This window comes from Taudactylus pleione, unplaced genomic scaffold (genome assembly GCF_031769625.1).
Source record: "Taudactylus pleione unplaced genomic scaffold, aTauple2 ptg000497l, whole genome shotgun sequence".
NCBI classification, from domain to species: domain Eukaryota; kingdom Metazoa; phylum Chordata; class Amphibia; order Anura; family Myobatrachidae; genus Taudactylus; species Taudactylus pleione.
Genome location: NW_028284899.1, coordinates 1,478,915 through 1,495,419, shown reverse-complemented (window position 1 = coordinate 1,495,419; position 16,505 = coordinate 1,478,915). Strand labels below are relative to the sequence as shown.

Sequence of the window (16,505 nt, the reverse complement as noted above, 5' to 3'; positions counted from 1 at the left end):
AAGAGCGCTAGTAGTGTAGGGGTTTCATGCAAGATTCCCATTCTTGCGACCCGGGTTCGAGTCCCGGCTAGCGCATGAAAATGTGTTTTTTGAATCCTAGGACATTTTTCAAATTAATATATATTGAATCTCATTAAAAACATTACAATATTGCATTTCTCAAAGATGAGCCTCCAAGATGTCTCTATTCACCAAATTCTTAAAAAGCATAATAGTAACATTTCCTCTCCACAGGTAAAAAAAATGTGCTACTGACACAAACACTAAAGACCCAAAGCTGCTATTGTAAAGGCAATTACATTTCCGAATTATTTATGTTTGTTCCACAAACTCTTTAGCACAATCTTCCTTGAACTAAAAATACATCCATGGAGCAAAGATATGTATTTCTTATCTTGGGAAATCTATACAACAATGCAAATAGTACAATTTCACTTGAAAATCATAGCCAAATTGAAAATTTTTGACTAAAGATCATCAATTGATTGTTAGTCATTTGTTGTGTGAATTATAGGTAGCTAAAAAGTGCTAGTAAAGTAGGGGTAACATGCAAGATTCCCATTCTTGCGACCTGGGTTCGAGTCCCAGCTAGCACATAAAAGTGTGTCTTTTGAATTCTATAAAATCTGTTAAATTAATATATAATTAATCTGTATAAAAAACATAGCTTTATTGCTTTTCTCAGAGATAGTCCTTGAAGATGTCTCAATTCACAAAATTCTTAAAAAGCATAGAGGTAACATTTTCTCTCCACAGGTAAAAAAAATGTACCAGTGATACAAACACTAAAGAGTTAAAGCTTTAATTGTGAAGTCAATTATATTTCTTAATTTTTTAAATCTGCTCCACAATGTCATTATCAAATCTTTCCATAAAAAAAAATACATCCAAAGAGTAAATATATGTATTTCTTATTGTGGGAAACTTATAAGGCAGTGGAGATAGTACAACTTCACTTGAAAAACACAGTCACATTGCACAATTTTCACTAGAGATTAACAATTGATTGCAAGACTTCTTTTATGTGAATGTAGTTCTTTAAGAATGTGCTAGTGTAGGGGTATCATGCAAGATTATCATTCGTGCGACCTTGGTTTGAGACCCGGCTAGTGCATAATGTGTCTTTTGAATCCTATGAAATGTTTCAAATTAATATATATTGAATCTCACTAAAAACACTGCAATATTACATTTCTCAGAGATTAGCATCCAAGATGTCTCTATTCACCAAATTCTTAAAAAGCATAGAAGTAACACTTCCTCTCCACAGGTAAAAAAATTGTGCTACTGACACAAACACTACAGTCCCAAAGCTGCTATTGTAAAGGCAATTACATTTCCGAATTATTTATATTTGCTCCAAAAACTCTTTAGCATAATCTTCCTTTAACTAAAAATACATCCATGGAGCAAATGTATGTACTTCTTATCTTGGGAAATCTATACTACAGTGCAAATAGAACAATTTCACTTGAAAATCATAGCCAAATTGAACATTTTTGACTAAAGATTATCAATTGATTGTTAGTCATTTGTTGTGTGAATTAAAGGTTTCTAAAGAGCGCTAGTAGTGTAGGGGTATCATGCAAGATTCCCGTTCTTGCGACCCGGGTTCGAGTCCCGGCTAGCGCATAAAAATGTGTTTTTTGAATCCTATGACATTTTTCAAATTAATATATATTGAATCTCACTAAAAACATTACAATATTGCATTTCTCAAAGATGAGCCTCTAAGATGTCTCTATTCTCCAAATTCTTGAAAAGCATAATAGTAACATTTCCTCTCCACAGGTAAAAAAAAAGTGCTACGGACACAAACACTAAAGACCCAAAGATTCTATTGTAAAGGCAATTACATTTCCGAATTAACTACATTTGTTCCACAAACTCTTTAGCACAATCTTCCTTGAAGTAAATATACATCCATGGAGCAAAGATATGTATTTCTTATCTTGGGAAATCTATACAACAGTGCAAATAGTACAATTTCACTTGAAAATCATAGCCAAATTGAACATTTTTGACTAAAGATCATCAATTGATTGTTAGTCATTTGTTGTGTGAATTATAGGTAGCTAAAAAGCGCTAGTAGTGTAGGGGTATCATGCAAGATTCCCATTCTTGCGACCTGGGTTCGAGTCCCAGCTAGCACATAAAAGTGTGTCTTTTGAATTCTATAAAATCTGTTAAATTAATATATAATTAATATGTATAAAAAACATAGCTTTATTGCTTTTCTCAGAGATAGTCCTTGAAGATGTCTCAATTCACAAAATTCTTAAAAAGCATAGAGGTAACATTTTCTCTCCACAGGTAAAAAAAATGTACCAGTGATACAAACACTAAAGAGTTAAAGCTTTAATTGTGAAGTCAATTATATTTCTTAATTTTTTACATCTGCTCCACAATGTCATTATCAAATCTTTCCTGGAAAAAAATGCATCCAAAGATTAAATATATGTATTTCTTATTGTGGGAAACTTATAAGGCAGTGGAGATAGTACAACTTCACTTGAAAAACACAGTCACATTGCACAATTTTCACTAGAGATTAACAATTGATTGTAAGACTTCTTTTATGTGAATGTAGTTCTTTAAGAATGTGCTAGTGTAGGGGTATCATGCAAGATTATCATTCGTGCGACCTTGGTTTGAGACCTGGCTAGTGCATAATGTGTCTTTTGAATCCTATGAAATGTTTCAAATTAATATATATTGAATTTCACTAAAAACACTGCAATATTGCATTTCTCAGAGATTAGCATCCAAGATGTCTCTATTCACCAAATTCTTAAAAAGCATAGAAGTAACACTTCCTCTCCACAGGTAAAAAAATTGTGCTACTGACACAAACACTAAAGTCCCAAAGCTGCTATTGTAAAGGCAATTACATTTCCGAATTATTTATATTTGCTCCAAAAACTCTTTAGCACAATCTTCCTTGAACTAAAAATACATCCATGGAGCAAATGTATGTACTTCTTATCTTGGGAAATCTATACTACAGTGCAAATAGAACAATTTCACTTGAAAATCATAGCCAAATTGAACATTTTTGACTAAAGATTATCAATTGATTGTTAGTCATTTGTTGTGTGAATTAAAGGTTTCTAAAGAGCGCTAGTAGTGTAGGGGTATCATGCAAGATTCCCATTCTTGCGACCCGGGTTCGAGTCCCGGTAGGCGCATGAAAATGTGTTTTTTGAATCCTATGACATTTTTCAAATTAATATATATTGAATCTCACTAAAAACATTACAATATTGCATTTATCAAAGATGAGTCTCCAAGATGTCTCTATTCACCAAATTCTTAAAAAGCATAATAGTAACATTTCCTCTCCACAGGTAAAAAAAAAGTGCTACGGACACAAACACTAAAGACCCAAAGCTGCTATTGTAAAGGCAATTACATTTCCGAATTAACTACATTTGTTCCACAAACTCTTTAGCACAATTTTCCTTGAACTAAACATACATCCATGGAGCAAAGATATGTATTTCTTATCTTGGGAAATCTATACAACAGTGCAAAATAGTACAATTTCACTTGAAAATCATAGCCAAATTGAAAATTTTTGACTAAAGATCATCAATTGATTGTTAGTCATTTGTTGTGTGAATTATAGGTAGCTAAAAAGTGCTAGTAAAGTAGGGGTAACATGCAAGATTCCCATTCTTGCGACCTGGGTTCGAGTCCCAGTTAGCACATAAAAGTGTGTCTTTTGAATTCTATAAAATCTGTTAAATTAATATATAATTAATCTGTATAAAAAACATAGCTTTATTGCTTTTCTCAGAGATAGTCCTTGAAGATGTCTCAATTCACAAAATTCTTAAAAAGCATAGAGGTAACATTTTCTCTCCACAGGTAAAAAAAAATGTACCAGTGATACAAACACTAAAGAGTTAAAGCTTTAATTGTGAAGTCAATTATATTTCTTAATTTTTTAAATCTGCTCCACAATGTCATTATCAAATCTTTCCATAAAAAAAAATACATCCAAAGAGTAAATATATGTATTTCTTATTGTGGGAAACTTATAAGGCAGTGGAGATAGTACAACTTCACTTGAAAAACACAGTCACATTGCACAATTTTCACTAGAGATTAACAATTGATTGTAAAACTTCTTTTATGTGAATGTAGTTCTTTAAGAATGTGCTAGTGTAGGGGTATCATGCAAGATTATCATTCGTGCGACCTTGGTTTGAGACCTGGCTAGTGCATAATGTGTCTTTTGAATCCTATGAAATGTTTCAAATTAATATATATTGAATCTCACTAAAAACACTGCAATATTGCATTTCTCAGAGATTAGCATCCAAGATGTCTCTATTCACCAAATTCTTAAAAAGCATAGAAGTAACACTTCCTCTCCACAGGTAAAAAAATTGTGCTACTGACACAAACACTAACGTCCCAAAGCTGCTATTGTAAAGGCAATTACATTTCCGAATTATTTATATTTGCTCCAAAAACTCTTTAGCACAATCTTCCTTGAACTAAAAATACATCCATGGAGCAAATGTATGTACTTCTTATCTTGGGAAATCTATACTACAGTGCAAATAGAACAATTTCACTTGAAAATCATAGCCAAATTGAACATTTTTGACTAAAGATTATCAATTGATTGTTAGTCATTTGTTGTGTGAATTAAAGGTTTCTAAAGAGCGCTAGTAGTGTAGGGGTTTCATGCAAGATTCCCATTCTTGCGACCCGGGTTCGAGTCCCGGCTAGCGCATGAAAATGTGTTTTTTGAATCCTAGGACATTTTTCAAATTAATATATATTGAATCTCATTAAAAACATTACAATATTGCATTTCTCAAAGATGAGCCTCCAAGATGTCTCTATTCACCAAATTCTTAAAAAGCATAATAGTAACATTTCCTCTCCACAGGTAAAAAAAATGTGCTACTGACACAAACACTAAAGACCCAAAGCTGCTATTGTAAAGGCAATTACATTTCCGAATTATTTATGTTTGTTCCACAAACTCTTTAGCACAATCTTCCTTGAACTAAAAATACATCCATGGAGCAAAGATATGTATTTCTTATCTTGGGAAATGTATACAACAATGCAAATAGTACAATTTCACTTGAAAATCATAGCCAAATTGAACATTTTTGACTAAAGATCATCAATTGATTGTTAGTCATTTGTTGTGTGAATTATAGGTAGCTAAAAAGCGCTAGTAGTGTAGGGGTATCATGCAAGATTCCCATTCTTGCGACCTGGGTTTGAGTCCCAGCTAGCACATAAAAGTGTGTCTTTTGAATTCTATAAAATCTGTTAAATTAATATATAATTAATCTGTATAAAAAATATAGTTTTATTGCTTTTCTCAGAGATAGTCCTTGAAGATGTCTCAATTCACAAAATTCTTAAAAAGCATAGAGGTAACATTTTCTCTCCACAGGTAAAAAAAATGTACCAGTGATACAAACACTAAAGAGTTAAAGCTTTAATTGTGAAGTCAATTATATTTCTTAATTTTTTACATCTGCTCCACAATGTCATTATCAAATCTTTCCTTGAAAAAAAATACATCCAAAGAGTAAATATATGTATTTCTTATTGTGGGAAACTTATAAGGCAGTGGAGATAGTTCAGCTTCACTTGAAAAACACAGTCACATTGCACAATTTTCACTAGAGATTAACAATTGATTGCAAGACTTCTTTTATGTGAATGTAGTTCTTTAAGAATGTGCTAGTGTAGGGGTATCATGCAAGATTATCATTCGTGCGACCTTGGTTTGAGACCCGGCTAGTGCATAATGTGTCTTTTGAATCCTATGAAATGTTTCAAATTAATATATATTGAATCTCACTAAAAACACTGCAATATTGCATTTCTCAGAGATTAGCATCCAAGATGTCTCTATTCACCAAATTCTTAAAAAGCATAGAAGTAACACTTCCTCTCCACAGGTAAAAAAATTGTGCTACTGACACAAACACTAAAGTCCCAAAGCTGCTATTGTAAAGGCAATTACATTTCCGAATTATTTATATTTGCTCCAAAAACTCTTTAGCACAATCTTCCTTGAACTAAAAATACATCCATGGAGCAAATGTATGTACTTCTTATCTTGGGAAATCTATACTACAGTGCAAATAGAACAATTTCACTTGAAAATCATAGCCAAATTGAACATTTTTGACTAAAGATTATCAATTGATTGTTAGTCATTTGTTGTGTGAATTAAAGGTTTCTAAAGAGCGCTAGTAGTGTAGGGGTATCATGCAAGATTCCCATTCTTGCGACCCGGGTTCGAGTCCCGGTAGGCGCATGAAAATGTGTTTTTTGAATCCTATGACATTTTTCAAATTAATATATATTGAATCTCACTAAAAACATTACAATATTGCATTTATCAAAGATGAGTCTCCAAGATGTCTCTATTCACCAAATTCTTAAAAAGCATAATAGTAACATTTCCTCTCCACAGGTAAAAAAAAAGTGCTACGGACACAAACACTAAAGACCCAAAGCTGCTATTGTAAAGGCAATTACATTTCCGAATTAACTACATTTGTTCCACAAACTCTTTAGCACAATTTTCCTTGAACTAAACATACATCCATGGAGCAAAGATATGTATTTCTTATCTTGGGAAATCTATACAACAGTGCAAAATAGTACAATTTCACTTGAAAATCATAGCCAAATTGAAAATTTTTGACTAAAGATCATCAATTGATTGTTAGTCATTTGTTGTGTGAATTATAGGTAGCTAAAAAGTGCTAGTAAAGTAGGGGTAACATGCAAGATTCCCATTCTTGCGACCTGGGTTCGAGTCCCAGTTAGCACATAAAAGTGTGTCTTTTGAATTCTATAAAATCTGTTAAATTAATATATAATTAATCTGTATAAAAAACATAGCTTTATTGCTTTTCTCAGAGATAGTCCTTGAAGATGTCTCAATTCACAAAATTCTTAAAAAGCATAGAGGTAACATTTTCTCTCCACAGGTAAAAAAAAATGTACCAGTGATACAAACACTAAAGAGTTAAAGCTTTAATTGTGAAGTCAATTATATTTCTTAATTTTTTAAATCTGCTCCACAATGTCATTATCAAATCTTTCCATAAAAAAAAATACATCCAAAGAGTAAATATATGTATTTCTTATTGTGGGAAACTTATAAGGCAGTGGAGATAGTACAACTTCACTTGAAAAACACAGTCACATTGCACAATTTTCACTAGAGATTAACAATTGATTGTAAAACTTCTTTTATGTGAATGTAGTTCTTTAAGAATGTGCTAGTGTAGGGGTATCATGCAAGATTATCATTCGTGCGACCTTGGTTTGAGACCTGGCTAGTGCATAATGTGTCTTTTGAATCCTATGAAATGTTTCAAATTAATATATATTGAATCTCACTAAAAACACTGCAATATTGCATTTCTCAGAGATTAGCATCCAAGATGTCTCTATTCACCAAATTCTTAAAAAGCATAGAAGTAACACTTCCTCTCCACAGGTAAAAAAATTGTGCTACTGACACAAACACTAACGTCCCAAAGCTGCTATTGTAAAGGCAATTACATTTCCGAATTATTTATATTTGCTCCAAAAACTCTTTAGCACAATCTTCCTTGAACTAAAAATACATCCATGGAGCAAATGTATGTACTTCTTATCTTGGGAAATCTATACTACAGTGCAAATAGAACAATTTCACTTGAAAATCATAGCCAAATTGAACATTTTTGACTAAAGATTATCAATTGATTGTTAGTCATTTGTTGTGTGAATTAAAGGTTTCTAAAGAGCGCTAGTAGTGTAGGGGTTTCATGCAAGATTCCCATTCTTGCGACCCGGGTTCGAGTCCCGGCTAGCGCATGAAAATGTGTTTTTTGAATCCTAGGACATTTTTCAAATTAATATATATTGAATCTCATTAAAAACATTACAATATTGCATTTCTCAAAGATGAGCCTCCAAGATGTCTCTATTCACCAAATTCTTAAAAAGCATAATAGTAACATTTCCTCTCCACAGGTAAAAAAAATGTGCTACTGACACAAACACTAAAGACCCAAAGCTGCTATTGTAAAGGCAATTACATTTCCGAATTATTTATGTTTGTTCCACAAACTCTTTAGCACAATCTTCCTTGAACTAAAAATACATCCATGGAGCAAAGATATGTATTTCTTATCTTGGGAAATGTATACAACAATGCAAATAGTACAATTTCACTTGAAAATCATAGCCAAATTGAACATTTTTGACTAAAGATCATCAATTGATTGTTAGTCATTTGTTGTGTGAATTATAGGTAGCTAAAAAGCGCTAGTAGTGTAGGGGTATCATGCAAGATTCCCATTCTTGCGACCTGGGTTTGAGTCCCAGCTAGCACATAAAAGTGTGTCTTTTGAATTCTATAAAATCTGTTAAATTAATATATAATTAATCTGTATAAAAAACATAGTTTTATTGCTTTTCTCAGAGATAGTCCTTGAAGATGTCTCAATTCACAAAATTCTTAAAAAGCATAGAGGTAACATTTTCTCTCCACAGGTAAAAAAAATGTACCAGTGATACAAACACTAAAGAGTTAAAGCTTTAATTGTGAAGTCAATTATATTTCTTAATTTTTTACATCTGCTCCACAATGTCATTATCAAATCTTTCCTTGAAAAAAAATACATCCAAAGAGTAAATATATGTATTTCTTATTGTGGGAAACTTATAAGGCAGTGGAGATAGTTCAGCTTCACTTGAAAAACACAGTCACATTGCACAATTTTCACTAGAGATTAACAATTGATTGCAAGACTTCTTTTATGTGAATGTAGTTCTTTAAGAATGTGCTAGTGTAGGGGTATCATGCAAGATTATCATTCGTGCGACCTTGGTTTGAGACCCGGCTAGTGCATAATGTGTCTTTTGAATCCTATGAAATGTTTCAAATTAATATATATTGAATCTCACTAAAAACACTGCAATATTGCATTTCTCAGAGATTAGCATCCAAGATGTCTCTATTCACCAAATTCTTAAAAAGCATAGAAGTAACACTTCCTCTCCACAGGTAAAAAAATTGTGCTACTGACACAAACACTAAAGTCCCAAAGCTGCTATTGTAAAGGCAATTACATTTCCGAATTATTTATATTTGCTCCAAAAACTCTTTAGCACAATCTTCCTTGAACTAAAAATACATCCATGGAGCAAATGTATGTACTTCTTATCTTGGGAAATCTATACTACAGTGCAAATAGAACAATTTCACTTGAAAATCATAGCCAAATTGAACATTTTTGACTAAAGATTATCAATTGATTGTTAGTCATTTGTTGTGTGAATTAAAGGTTTCTAAAGAGCGCTAGTAGTGTAGGGGTATCATGCAAGATTCCCATTCTTGCGACCCGGGTTCGAGTCCCGGTAGGCGCATGAAAATGTGTTTTTTGAATCCTATGACATTTTTCAAATTAATATATATTGAATCTCACTAAAAACATTACAATATTGCATTTATCAAAGATGAGTCTCCAAGATGTCTCTATTCACCAAATTCTTAAAAAGCATAATAGTAACATTTCCTCTCCACAGGTAAAAAAAAGTGCTACGGACACAAACACTAAAGACCCAAAGCTGCTATTGTAAAGGCAATTACATTTCCGAATTAACTACATTTGTTCCACAAACTCTTTAGCACAATTTTCCTTGAACTAAACATACATCCATGGAGCAAAGATATGTATTTCTTATCTTGGGAAATCTATACAACAGTGCAAAATAGTACAATTTCACTTGAAAATCATAGCCAAATTGAAAATTTTTGACTAAAGATCATCAATTGATTGTTAGTCATTTGTTGTGTGAATTATAGGTAGCTAAAAAGTGCTAGTAAAGTAGGGGTAACATGCAAGATTCCCATTCTTGCGACCTGGGTTCGAGTCCCAGTTAGCACATAAAAGTGTGTCTTTTGAATTCTATAAAATCTGTTAAATTAATATATAATTAATCTGTATAAAAAACATAGCTTTATTGCTTTTCTCAGAGATAGTCCTTGAAGATGTCTCAATTCACAAAATTCTTAAAAAGCATAGAGGTAACATTTTCTCTCCACAGGTAAAAAAAAATGTACCAGTGATACAAACACTAAAGAGTTAAAGCTTTAATTGTGAAGTCAATTATATTTCTTAATTTTTTAAATCTGCTCCACAATGTCATTATCAAATCTTTCCATAAAAAAAAATACATCCAAAGAGTAAATATATGTATTTCTTATTGTGGGAAACTTATAAGGCAGTGGAGATAGTACAACTTCACTTGAAAAACACAGTCACATTGCACAATTTTCACTAGAGATTAACAATTGATTGTAAAACTTCTTTTATGTGAATGTAGTTCTTTAAGAATGTGCTAGTGTAGGGGTATCATGCAAGATTATCATTCGTGCGACCTTGGTTTGAGACCTGGCTAGTGCATAATGTGTCTTTTGAATCCTATGAAATGTTTCAAATTAATATATATTGAATCTCACTAAAAACACTGCAATATTGCATTTCTCAGAGATTAGCATCCAAGATGTCTCTATTCACCAAATTCTTAAAAAGCATAGAAGTAACACTTCCTCTCCACAGGTAAAAAAAATTGTGCTACTGACACAAACACTAACGTCCCAAAGCTGCTATTGTAAAGGCAATTACATTTCCGAATTATTTATATTTGCTCCAAAAACTCTTTAGCACAATCTTCCTTGAACTAAAAATACATCCATGGAGCAAATGTATGTACTTCTTATCTTGGGAAATCTATACTACAGTGCAAATAGAACAATTTCACTTGAAAATCATAGCCAAATTGAACATTTTTGACTAAAGATTATCAATTGATTGTTAGTCATTTGTTGTGTGAATTAAAGGTTTCTAAAGAGCGCTAGTAGTGTAGGGGTTTCATGCAAGATTCCCATTCTTGCGACCCGGGTTCGATTCCCGGCTAGCGCATGAAAATGTGTTTTTTGAATCCTAGGACATTTTTCAAATTAATATATATTGAATCTCATTAAAAACATTACAATATTGCATTTCTCAAAGATGAGCCTCCAAGATGTCTCTATTCACCAAATTCTTAAAAAGCATAATAGTAACATTTCCTCTCCACAGGTAAAAAAAATGTGCTACTGACACAAACACTAAAGACCCAAAGCTGCTATTGTAAAGGCAATTACATTTCCGAATTATTTATGTTTGTTCCACAAACTCTTTAGCACAATCTTCCTTGAACTAAAAATACATCCATGGAGCAAAGATATGTATTTCTTATCTTGGGAAATGTATACAACAATGCAAATAGTACAATTTCACTTGAAAGTCATAGCCAAATTGAACATTTTTGACTAAAGATCATCAATTGATTGTTAGTCATTTGTTGTGTGAATTATAGGTAGCTAAAAAGCGCTAGTAGTGTAGGGGTATCATGCAAGATTCCCATTCTTGCGACCTGGGTTCGAGTCCCAGCTAGCACATAAAAGTGTGTCTTTTGAATTCTATAAAATCTGTTAAATTAATATATAATTAATCTGTATAAAAAACATAGCTTTATTGCTTTTCTCAGAGATAGTCCTTGAAGATGTCTCAATTCACAAAATTCTTAAAAAGCATAGAGGTAACATTTTCTCTCCACAGGTAAAAAAAATGTACCAGTGATACAAACACTAAAGAGTTAAAGCTTTAATTGTGAAGTCAATTATATTTCTTAATTTTTTACATCTGCTCCACAATGTCATTATCAAATCTTTCCTTGAAAAAAAATACATCCAAAGAGTAAATATATGTATTTCTTATTGTGGGAAACTTATAAGGCAGTGGAGATAGTTCAGCTTCACTTGAAAAACACAGTCACATTGCACAATTTTCACTAGAGATTAACAATTGATTGCAAGACTTCTTTTATGTGAATGTAGTTCTTTAAGAATGTGCTAGTGTAGGGGTATCATGCAAGATTATCATTCGTGCGACCTTGGTTTGAGACCCGGCTAGTGCATAATGTGTCTTTTGAATCCTATGAAATGTTTCAAATTAATATATATTGAATCTCACTAAAAACACTGCAATATTGCATTTCTCAGAGATTAGCATCCAAGATGTCTCTATTCACCAAATTCTTAAAAAGCATAGAAGTAACACTTCCTCTCCACAGGTAAAAAAATTGTGCTACTGACACAAACACTACAGTCCCAAAGCTGCTATTCTAAAGGCAATTACATTTCCGAATTATTTATATTTGTTCCACAAACTCTTTAGCACAATCTTCCTTGAACTAAAAATACATCCATGGAGCAAAGATATGTATTTCTTATCTTGGGAAATCTATACTACAGTGCAAATAGAACAATTTCACTTGAAAATCATAGCCAAATTGAACATTTTTGACAAAAGATTATCAATTGATTGTTAGTCATTTGTTGTGTGAATTAAAGGTTTCTAAAGAGCGCTAGTAGTGTAGGGGTATCATGCAAGATTCCCATTCTTGCGACCCGGGTTCGAGTCCCGGCTAGCGCATAAAAATGTGTTTTTTGAATCCTATGACATTTTTCAAATTAATATATATTGAATCTCACTAAAAACATTACAATATTGCATTTCTCAAAGATGAGCCTCTAAGATGTCTCTATTCTCCAAATTCTTGAAAAGCATAATAGTAACATTTCCTCTCCACAGGTAAAAAAAAAGTGCTATGGACACAAACACTAAAGTCCCAAAGTTTCTATTGTAAAGGCAATTACATTTCCGAATTAACTACATTTGTTCCAAAAACTCTTTAGCACAATCTTCCTTGAACTAAAAATACATCCATGGAGCAAAGATATGTATTTCTTATCTTGGGAAATCTATACAACAGTGCAAATAGTACAATTTCACTTGAAAATCATAGCCAAATTGAACATTTTTGACTAAAGATCATCAATTGATTGTTAGTCATTTGTTGTGTGAATTATAGGTAGCTAAAAAGTGCTAGTAGTGTAGGGGTATCATGCAAGATTCCCATTCTTGCGACCTGGGTTCGAGTCCCAGCTAGCACATAAAAGTGTGTCTTTTGAATTCTATAAAATCTGTTAAATTAATATATAACTAATCTGTATAAAAAACATAGCTTTATTGCTTTTCTCAGAGATAGTCCTTGAAGATGTCTCAATTCACAAAATTCTTAAAAAGCATAGAGGTAACATTTTCTCTCCACAGGTAAAAAAAATGTACCAGTGATACAAACACTAAAGAGTTAAAGCTTTAATTGTGAAGTCAATTATATTTCTTAATTTTTTACATCTGCTCCACAATGTCATTATCAAATCTTTCCTTGAAAAAAAATACATCCAAAGAGTAAATATATGTATTTCTTATTGTGGGAAACTTATAAGGCAGTGGAGATAGTTCAGCTTCACTTGAAAAACACAGTCACATTGCACAATTTTCACTAGAGATTAACAATTGATTACAAGACTTCTTTTATGTGAATGTAGTTCTTTAAGAATGTGCTAGTGTAGGGGTATCATGCAAGATTATCATTCGTGCGACCTTGGTTTGAGACCCGGCTAGTGCATAATGTGTCTTTTGAATCCTATGAAATGTTTCAAATTAATATATATTGAATCTCACTAAAAACACTGCAATATTGCATTTCTCAGAGATTAGCATCCAAGATGTCTCTATTCACCAAATTCTTAAAAAGCATAGAAGTAACACTTCCTCTCCACAGGTAAAAAAAATGTGCTACTGACACAAACACTACAGTCCCAAAGCTGCTATTCTAAAGGCAATTACATTTCCGAATTATTTATATTTGTTCCACAAACTCTTTAGCACAATCTTCCTTGAACTAAAAATACATCCATGGAGCAAAGATATGTATTTCTTATCTTGGGAAATCTATACTACAGTGCAAATAGAACAATTTCACTTGAAAATCATAGCCAAATTGAACATTTTTGACTAAAGATTATCAATTGATTGTTAGTCATTTGTTGTGTGAATTAAAGGTTTCTAAAGAGTGCTAGTAGTGTAGGGGTATCATGCAAGATTCCCATTCTTGCGACCCGGGTTCGAGTCCCGGCTAGCGCATAAAAATGTGTTTTTTGAATCCTATGACATTTTTCAAATTAATATATATTGAATCTCACTAAAAACATTACAATATTGCATTTCTCAAAGATGAGCCTCTAAGATGTCTCTATTCTCCAAATTCTTGAAAAGCATAATAGTAACATTTCCTCTCCACAGGTAAAAAAAAAGTGCTACGGACACAAACACTAAAGACCCAAAGTTTCTATTGTAAAGGCAATTACATTTCCGAATTAACTACATTTGTTCCACAAACTCTTTAGCACAATCTTCCTTGAACTAAAAATACATCCATGGAGCAAAGATATGTATTTCTTATCTTGGGAAATCTATACAACAATGCAAATAGTACAATTTCACTTGAAAATCATAGCCAAATTGAAAATTTTTGACTAAAGATCATCAATTGATTGTTAGTCATTTGTTGTGTGAATTATAGGTAGCTAAAAAGTGCTAGTAGTGTAGGGGTATCATGCAAGATTCCCATTCTTGCGACCTGGGTTCGAGTCCCAGCTAGCACATAAAAGTGTGTCTTTTGAATTCTATAAAATCTGTTAAATTAATATATAATTAATCTGTATAAAAAACATAGCTTTATTGCTTTTCTCAGAGATAGTCCTTGAAGATGTCTCAATTCACAAAATTCTTAAAAAGCATAGAGGTAACATTTTCTCTCCACAGGTAAAAAAAATGTACCAGTGATACAAACACTAAAGAGTTAAAGCTTTAATTGTGAAGTCAATTATATTTCTTAATTTTTTACATCTGCTCCACAATGTCATTATCAAATCTTTCCTTGAAAAAAAATACATCCAAAGAGTAAATATATGTATTTCTTATTGTGGGAATCTTATAAGGCAGTGGAGATAGTTCAGCTTCACTTGAAAAACACAGTCACATTGCACAATTTTCACTAGAGATTAACAATTGATTGTAAGACTTCTTTTATGTGAATGTAGTTCTTTAAGAATGTGCTAGTGTAGGGGTATCATGCAAGATTATCATTCGTGCGACCTTGGTTTGAGACCTGGCTAGTGCATAATGTGTCTTTTGAATCCTATGAAATGTTTCAAATTAATATATATTGAATCTCACTAAAAACACTGCAATATTGCATTTCTCAGAGATTAGCATCCAAGATGTCTCTATTCACCAAATTCTTAAAAAGCATAGAAGTAACACTTCCTCTCCACAGGTAAAAAAAATTGTGCTACTGACACAAACACTACAGTCCCAAAGCTGCTATTGTAAAGGCAATTACATTTCCGAATTATTTATATTTGCTCCAAAAACTCTTTAGCATAATCTTCCTTTAACTAAAAATACATCCATGGAGCAAATGTATGTACTTCTTATCTTGGGAAATCTATACTACAGTGCAAATAGAACAATTTCACTTGAAAATCATAGCCAAATTGAACATTTTTGACTAAAGATTATCAATTGATTGTTAGTCATTTGTTGTGTGAATTAAAGGTTTCTAAAGAGCGCTAGTAGTGTAGGGGTATCATGCAAGATTCCCATTCTTGCGACACGGGTTCGAGTCCCGGCTAGCGCATAAAAATGTGTTTTTTGAATCCTATGACATTTTTCAAATTAATATATATTGAATCTCACTAAAAACACTGCAATATTGCATTTCTCAGAGATTAGCATCCAAGATGTCTCTATTCACCAAATTCTTAAAAAGCATAGAAGTAACACTTCCTCTCCACAGGTAAAAAAAATGTGCTACTGACACAAACACTACAGTCCCAAAGCTGCTATTCTAAAGGCAATTACATTTCCGAATTATTTATATTTGTTCCACAAACTCTTTAGCACAATCTTCCTTGAACTAAAAATACATCCATGGAGCAAAGATATGTATTTCTTATCTTGGGAAATCTATACTACAGTGCAAATAGAACAATTTCACTTGAAAATCATAGCCAAATTGAACATTTTTGACTAAAGATTATCAATTGATTGTTAGTCATTTGTTGTGTGAATTAAAGGTTTCTAAAGAGTGCTAGTAGTGTAGGGGTATCATGCAAGATTCCCATTCTTGCGACCCGGGTTCGAGTCCCGGCTAGCGCATAAAAATGTGTTTTTTGAATCCTATGACATTTTTCAAATTAATATATATTGAATCTCACTAAAAACATTACAATATTGCATTTCTCAAAGATGAGCCTCTAAGATGTCTCTATTCTCCAAATTCTTGAAAAGCATAATAGTAACATTTCCTCTCCACAGGTAAAAAAAAAGTGCTACGGACACAAACACTAAAGACCCAAAGTTTCTATTGTAAAGGCAATTACATTTCCGAATTAACTACATTTGTTCCAAAAACTCTTTAGCACAATCTTCCTTGAACTAAAAATACATCCATGGAGCAAAGATATGTATTTCTTATCTTGGGAAATCTAT

At 32.3% G+C, this 16,505-nt stretch overlaps 13 non-coding genes across 13 annotated transcripts; all 13 read left to right on the top strand.

Annotated features, from left to right (window-relative positions):
• Positions 1–4: 4 nt before the first annotated feature.
• TRNAG-CCC (transfer RNA glycine (anticodon CCC)) lies at positions 5–75 on the top strand. Its single transcript has one exon. It is a non-coding gene; the product is annotated as a tRNA-Gly (tRNA).
• A 1,486-nt stretch (positions 76–1,561) lies between these two features.
• On the top strand, positions 1,562–1,632 carry TRNAG-CCC (transfer RNA glycine (anticodon CCC)). Its single transcript has one exon. It is a non-coding gene; the product is annotated as a tRNA-Gly (tRNA).
• Positions 1,633–2,082: 450 nt separating this feature from the next.
• On the top strand, positions 2,083–2,153 carry TRNAG-CCC (transfer RNA glycine (anticodon CCC)). Its single transcript has one exon. It is a non-coding gene; the product is annotated as a tRNA-Gly (tRNA).
• A 2,523-nt stretch (positions 2,154–4,676) lies between these two features.
• TRNAG-CCC (transfer RNA glycine (anticodon CCC)) lies at positions 4,677–4,747 on the top strand. Its single transcript has one exon. It is a non-coding gene; the product is annotated as a tRNA-Gly (tRNA).
• A 3,045-nt stretch (positions 4,748–7,792) lies between these two features.
• TRNAG-CCC (transfer RNA glycine (anticodon CCC)) lies at positions 7,793–7,863 on the top strand. Its single transcript has one exon. It is a non-coding gene; the product is annotated as a tRNA-Gly (tRNA).
• A 3,045-nt stretch (positions 7,864–10,908) lies between these two features.
• On the top strand, positions 10,909–10,979 carry TRNAG-CCC (transfer RNA glycine (anticodon CCC)). Its single transcript has one exon. It is a non-coding gene; the product is annotated as a tRNA-Gly (tRNA).
• Positions 10,980–11,429: 450 nt separating this feature from the next.
• Positions 11,430–11,500, top strand: TRNAG-CCC (transfer RNA glycine (anticodon CCC)). Its single transcript has one exon. It is a non-coding gene; the product is annotated as a tRNA-Gly (tRNA).
• Positions 11,501–12,465: 965 nt separating this feature from the next.
• Positions 12,466–12,536, top strand: TRNAG-CCC (transfer RNA glycine (anticodon CCC)). Its single transcript has one exon. It is a non-coding gene; the product is annotated as a tRNA-Gly (tRNA).
• A 450-nt stretch (positions 12,537–12,986) lies between these two features.
• Positions 12,987–13,057, top strand: TRNAG-CCC (transfer RNA glycine (anticodon CCC)). Its single transcript has one exon. It is a non-coding gene; the product is annotated as a tRNA-Gly (tRNA).
• A 965-nt stretch (positions 13,058–14,022) lies between these two features.
• TRNAG-CCC (transfer RNA glycine (anticodon CCC)) lies at positions 14,023–14,093 on the top strand. Its single transcript has one exon. It is a non-coding gene; the product is annotated as a tRNA-Gly (tRNA).
• A 450-nt stretch (positions 14,094–14,543) lies between these two features.
• TRNAG-CCC (transfer RNA glycine (anticodon CCC)) lies at positions 14,544–14,614 on the top strand. Its single transcript has one exon. It is a non-coding gene; the product is annotated as a tRNA-Gly (tRNA).
• Positions 14,615–15,580: 966 nt separating this feature from the next.
• Positions 15,581–15,651, top strand: TRNAG-CCC (transfer RNA glycine (anticodon CCC)). Its single transcript has one exon. It is a non-coding gene; the product is annotated as a tRNA-Gly (tRNA).
• A 450-nt stretch (positions 15,652–16,101) lies between these two features.
• On the top strand, positions 16,102–16,172 carry TRNAG-CCC (transfer RNA glycine (anticodon CCC)). Its single transcript has one exon. It is a non-coding gene; the product is annotated as a tRNA-Gly (tRNA).
• Positions 16,173–16,505: the final 333 nt, after the last annotated feature.